Source organism: Otolemur garnettii, unplaced genomic scaffold (assembly GCF_000181295.1).
Source record: "Otolemur garnettii isolate 467f Iridium unplaced genomic scaffold, OtoGar3 scaffold00012, whole genome shotgun sequence".
Taxonomy (NCBI): Eukaryota; Metazoa; Chordata; class Mammalia; order Primates; family Galagidae; genus Otolemur; species Otolemur garnettii.
Window position 1 is genome coordinate 11422695 of NW_003852407.1, and position 6780 is coordinate 11429474.

Sequence of the window (6780 nt, forward strand, 5' to 3'; positions counted from 1 at the left end):
GAATGGTGGTATCCCTCAACTACATAACTGGCAAAAAGTCCAGTATCTTCCTTTTAACCATTGGACAATGCCAACAGGAATAAAGAATCCTAAAAGCTGGATTCACTTCATATTGGAAACCAAATGGAATCTCATCAGTGTGATATTGTTCTTAAATTTTATCACACACAGTCTACTAGCTGGTGCTGAGGCACTGCGGAGATCCCACTGAGGTTCAGGTGGCTTTGCACAAAGTACAATCCTAGAGCTCTCATCTTTCCTCTACAGAGTTAGCATTCCCATTTCCAACATTTATAGGCATAGACAGGCCTGTGGGACACCATTCACCCTACCAACTGCATCCTAGACCCAGAATTGTCATTCTTTTTCTTTCCTATCACTTCATGATCTGAGGAAGAACCAGTGTTTTTCCTAAACTCCTGGTATTATGCATTTTTTTCCCTAGTGTACTTTGACAGGAGACAAATTTCAGTGAATTTAGGTGATTTTGTTTCAAAGAATATCCTCTGAGATAGTTTCAATAACTCGATACCTTTCAGAGGGAGCTACCTTCAGCCATCTCCAGAAGATTTTCTACCACTTCTATCTCTCAAGAAGAGAAAGCAAAAACAAGCCAAATAAAACCATCAAATCTAATTACCCCTACAATAAGATAGATAGCTGATTCAGTTCGCTATAAATCAAGAATTCTGAGGATCCTGTGTATAAGCTGGGTGATGTAATCTACAACTATATCAAACATTCACCTTTCAGTGGCCTAACACAACTGACTTTCATTCCTTGTCATGTGATAACCCAATGCGGCTCTACCGTCCAATGGGCCTGTGTTTTCTGCCAATGCTTGAGGGCAGAGAAAGCATGATGGCTTCTTAACTGGTTTGCCCAGAAGTTACATCATTGAAATGCCCATATTCTGTTAGGAAAAAACAAAAACAAATCTATTCAACCCCTCCGAGGGGCATGGAGAAGCAGTGAGGGGACTGAGAAATAAAGTTCTTAGGTAGATATTGCTAACTAGCATTAACTCAATGCCATACAACAAAAACATGAGTCTCTGTTAAACAGTTAAACTCTGTTAAACAACAGTTTATCTGCCACATGATGCATAGAGTACCTCCTTCTGAACATTTTATATTTTGTTCCAGAATAAAACTAACTCATACCCTTCTCACTCACCTCCTCTCTCATCTTGATGTATCAAGAGAAAAGTCAAACTCCTGATTATGAATAAGGCTAATAGGAGTTAAATATACTTGGTGCAGTTTGCAAGGGACTCAGCTTCATGTAAGATCCTAAGGAAGCTCTGTCCTTCAGATCTGAATTTTGTCCTACATGCCCAATGACTGAAGGTGCTACTGAAAGACTTCAAGGCAGAGAAGATATGCACAACCCTGGCGCCCACCAACAATTCTTATGTTCCAGCTTTGTGGGAAACACTGAGAGGCATGGCAACTATTTTCAGTGAATTGATTTAAATTAACATATCTCTATTGAGATAACTAGTTTAGAGTTTCTATATTTTAGGTTGCTCACTGTATTCACTATGAATAAATTTATGTGCAAGATTTTAAAATCCATTATCAGTTTTGTTCACCTCTTTCTCTTTCTGATAGAAAGGTAAGCAGTACATGAATTCTAACACAACTCAATGAGAATGCACATAACAAAGACCATTTTTGCTGTCTGATGCTTATATTCTGTTGAGCAACTGAGATACAATATTTTCAAACTCATCTGTTACGATTTGCCTAATTTCTCCATAAATACTCTCCACGCATCCCAGGCTTCTGGGCTCTGTGCAACATTCTTTCTGCTGGGCCTTCCCTCTTTAGTATAGTTGACTCTTCTTGTCCTTTAAGAGAATAAACTTTCTTCATCCTAATCTCATCATCCAAGTAACAGCCTTCCAACCTTACCATCTCTTGAGAGCCTTTCCATCAACAGCATCCCATTTGTTTTCTCTTTGCATTTATTTCGACATCTATTAACAGCTGAAATCATTTATGTGGCTACATACTCACATACACAGCTTTTCTCTAGAATTGTTGCTTTATACTGTCTTTTAAAACTGAACTGAATTTTTGTTAAGACAGTTCTAGATTCCATTTTTTTTTAAGTGGCAAAAACTTCATCTCAGTACATTTAGAAACACCCCTTTCTCTTCCCTCCTTCCTTTTGTCTAGAAATCAAATTGCGACTGAATTTTTAGGGTTCACCAAATGCCCCTGGACAGAAGGTATATGTGGTGTATGTGAGTGTGTTGGAGGTGGGAGAATCTTGTTCTTTCTGTGAAACTAGCGAAGCTAAGCTTCAGGTCCACTTCCATGGCCTTGTATTTATTTATTTACTTATTTATTTGTTTTTATTTTTTGGGATAGAGCCTCAAGCTGTCACCCTGGGTAGAGTGCAGTGGCATTACTGCTCACAGCAACCTCCAACTCCTGGGCTCAAGCAATTCTCATGCCTCAGCCTTCCAAGTAGCTGGGACCACAGGTGCCTACCACAACACCCAGCTATTTATTTATTTTTTTTTTTGGTTGCAGCCATCATTGTTGTTTGGCAGGCCAGGGCTGGCACCTTAGCCGCTTGAGCCACAGGTGTCGAGCCCATGGCCTTGTATTTAAATTTGCATGTTTTCTTTTAAAATACAAATTTCCGAATTATGTGTTAGGTTCCATGAAACTGTAATCCGCTCTTGATAATATTACTAGAGAATCCAAAGCCATAGAACATTGTAGCTTATACTAGTTTACCCATCCATACAACTATCATTTTCATTTGGGGATCTTAAAACTAAAATGAACAGTGACAAATTGTTTACAGTGCTATCTTTGTCACTGGACAGATGTGCCACACCTCTACTGAAATGCTTATTCCTGAGAAAAGAAGCCTTTGTGAGCATGGTGGCCACGTTTAAAAGACTGATGGACTCACAAGCAAAAGGGAAATAAAATATATTTTAGTAATCCCCAAAGAAATAATTAGACAGACAAAGGAAGAAGGGTGTGAGGACGCAGGGTCATAAAAGGAACAAGTATGTGCCTGTCGGGGACTTTGCATTTCCTCATGCTGCTTCCTGCACTGAGACATGCATGGTGGATGTTATTCACAACTTGTTAGGGAGAAAACTTCTGACACTACTTCCCAATGTCACTCATCTAGTAAGTGGATAAGCAGCCACACTCAGTTGTTTATGGCTCCAATTCATTCCAAGTACAAGCCCCCGTGGACTGTATCTCTGGTCAGGTGAAGTATTGAAGATCAGCACTGTTATTTATTATGAACAGTGCATACATGTTTTTACTAATAAAGTAATGATATGCCTTAAATTTTAGGCAGCCTTTGTATGCTAGACATAGTTTTGAAATTTCCTATATATTTGGGCCACAACAACCAAACAAATAGACTAAAAATAAATAAAAACCCAGGTAAGTAGAAGTATGCATGTAAATTACTTTTACACAAAAAGGAAGGTGAGGGAACGTTCACTGTGATGTCACCAGTAGCTGTACAAGAACCATTCTGAAGGAAGGTAGAAGAAATATGACTGGATTGTATAATACAGATGAAGAATGCGGGGGTAGGAATTTTGTGCCCAGAGAAGAGAAAGTTGCCTTGGAGAGAGGGTTAGAGGGCTAGAGGGAACAATGTAAAAAACAAACTCACAATGGAATGAATAAAAATAAAATAAAATGAAACTCTTCCATTTTTTTGAGTCCCATAAGAAACATGCAAAATAACAACTTGCTGTCAAAATGAAACTCCGAGTGTTCCCATTAGAACTAAGTTACATTAAATGGGAGCAGCTCTCGTGGTATTATGCTGCTGTCATTTCTTGGTAAATCCGTGTCATTAGCATTGATTTCTGGAGGAGAGATTAAAAGAGGTTTAGTTAGGAGAGTAAGGCAGGAGTGGATATTATCCAAGCCAATGCAGCTCTGGGTCTCAAAGATGACATTTTCTTCTCTGCTTCATTAACTTGCAGAGCTTGTTGAGCTTTGGCTGTTTCTAATTAATTCTTTTACTAGCTTTTTTTTTTTTTTTTTGGAATGTGTATCATCGCTGGCAAACCATATAAAATGAAGAAATCTCTCCAAGGTTTTACCCTTTTAATTATTATTTTTATTGCTTAAATGAAGCTCCAGAATTGCAAATGTTGACATTTTGGTTTATTCTAGTCATTAGAGTTTTCAAAGAGGGGAACAAAAAAGAAAAAAAGGAAAGAAAGAGGAGGAGGGAAAGGTTAGGAAGGGGAGGTGGTGTGAAACGGAGGAAAGGAGGATGAGGTTGGGGCTCAATTGCAGAGACAAACACCAAGATGGGAAAAACAAACAGGTTTGTCAAAAGTGACCTCCGTGATGGTTTTGCCCTTTTATAAAAGAGCAGGAAATAAAATGTCATTAGAGGTAACTCCTACTGGGTTCTTACACCAGCCAGCACTCAGATTGCACAAGGCTTGCTGCTGTCTGTGCCATTTGCTTTTTACTTAAGCAAGTAGTTCCTAGCAAATATAGTACACAGGTTTTTTTTTTTTTTTTTTTGTTTTTTGTCGCTGTTATTTTTGTTTCCCTTTGAATAGTTGAAGGAAGGAGAATAACTTTGGATAACAACAAATTTGAATCAAAGCAAATTAGTTGGAAAGCAAATTTGCTTTGGTTATCCAGAGAACAGTTTCTCAGAAAAGCTAGCGCTGGCAAGCAAAATAAGTCAGTTGCAACTAATATTAATTGACCACTTATGTAAAAAAGAAAAAAAAAAATTCTACTGGGCTTATGTATAAATGCTCAGGGATACGTGCAGGATGAGTGTTATAAAGAAATTTCAGAAAAATCTATCTTTTAGTACTTTACATTGAGTTTGTAATATACAATAAATTCCAATAAAACCATAACAACTACTATTACCAATAGTTCCCTTCCCGTATATTGAAAAGAAGTTTGATTTACAAGTCCATTTTTGAAGTTGGGCAACATTTTTTCTGCAGAATGTGTTTTACACATGGTGTTTTGGTTCCCCAGCTGCTCACAAAAGCCTATTTAAGTCATAATGTAGCTGAACTATAGTAATGCTCTAATAACACTATGGAAACTAAATACAAAGCATGGAAGTGTTTCTATGGGATAATGCAGCCAGAATTTAAATTTGCATCTGCAGGAATGTGTCTCTGCAGGCTGTGGTGGAAGGGGAGTTATCTTAGCTACAAGTCCGTAGAGCCCCTCTCATTCACACTTAAACCTCCACCTGGACAGGTGCTGCAGCCTTATAGAAGTAGGTATGGAGCCGCCGTGGGGAAGCACCAGAGCATCAAGGTGAGAAGTCTTGAGAAACTGAGGTGACTGGTGTACAGTAATCCTGTGGAATGGCGTGGCCTGGCCAAACCTTTGGTTCTAGGTTGTTTTTCATCTGTCTCCCACAAAGAAAGATTGGGTTGCCTTTCTTGCAATCCCTCAGAACTGATTTCACTGGATTTCTCTCCTTTTATTCCATCTCTGAAGGAAATATACACTTTCTTTAAGAATTTTTAAAATTTGAGCTCTTTTTTGTTTATTTGATTAAGCCAGTTATGTAAAAGCAAGGAAGATGTTTAAGAACAATCTCTTTCTCTTTCTAATCTATGCTACGCCTTTCTTCTATTTCCACATTGCCTATTCTCATGTGGTAGCTTAGACCCTAGAGAAAAAAACAAACAAACAAACAAAACCCTACATCTTTGTAAAATAATTTATGTATCAAAGAACTAACAGAACCATTCATGCCTTCCCAAACAAGAAAATTTATGGAGAAGACAACAATATAAAATCAAACAATTACTCATACTTATTGATTGCATTACTATGTGTTAAATGGTGTTTTAGGTAACTTGCATGCATTAACTCATTTATTCTTTACAGTAATTCTAAAAAGTACGATTACTAGTCCTGCTGTATAGATGAGGGAAAATGAATGCCCAGGATTATAGAGCTTCATAGGTGATGACAATTTTTTAGAAAGGGATGAGTGTGTTCCAGGAGGCCAAAAAATGCTGTCGAGGGTACCAATGTTGAAACCAGAGCACTCAAAGCAACAGTGCTAAGTTCTTATTAAGGAGATTCGCTATGTCCTCCCAGCCTTCCTTTTGCCCTAATCATTTGTTACATTCATTCAGTCCTTGCAAGTCCAAATTGACTAAATTCTAGCAAGGTAAAATAAGGGAAGGATTTGCAGAGTACCTTAGGTGTATAAAAAATATCTTTTCTTTATCTGTGACACAAATTATTTTCTAAATATTATTCACCATTCCACCATGTTTTGAAAAACTTTCCTTAGTTATTCTTAGTGATTTGCTAAGGTTCTGTGTGATTCTCTGATTTTAGGCACAAATTGAGAGCTTTAGAAATTCCTGATACCTCATTATCTATCTGTATGTATTTGTTATCTCAGAGCCACCGTCACTCCTGAGTACGAAAACCTCTTCAGGTTGTTAGGCTCTGTGATGCTTTATTTTATTTTATTTTATTTTTAAATCATAGCTGTGTATATCAGTGCAATTATGGGGTACTATGTACTAGTTCTATATACAATCTGAAACACTATCATCAAACTGGTTAACATAGCCATCACGGCATTTTCTTAGTTATTGTGTTAAGACCTTTATATTCTATACTTAGTAGATTTAACATGTACCCTTGTAAAATTCACTATAGGTGTGGTCCCACCAATTACCCTTATTCCTCTTCCTCCTCCTGCTCTTTCCCCTTTATCTTGGACTGTAGTTGAGTTATAGCATTCATATGGAAGTGT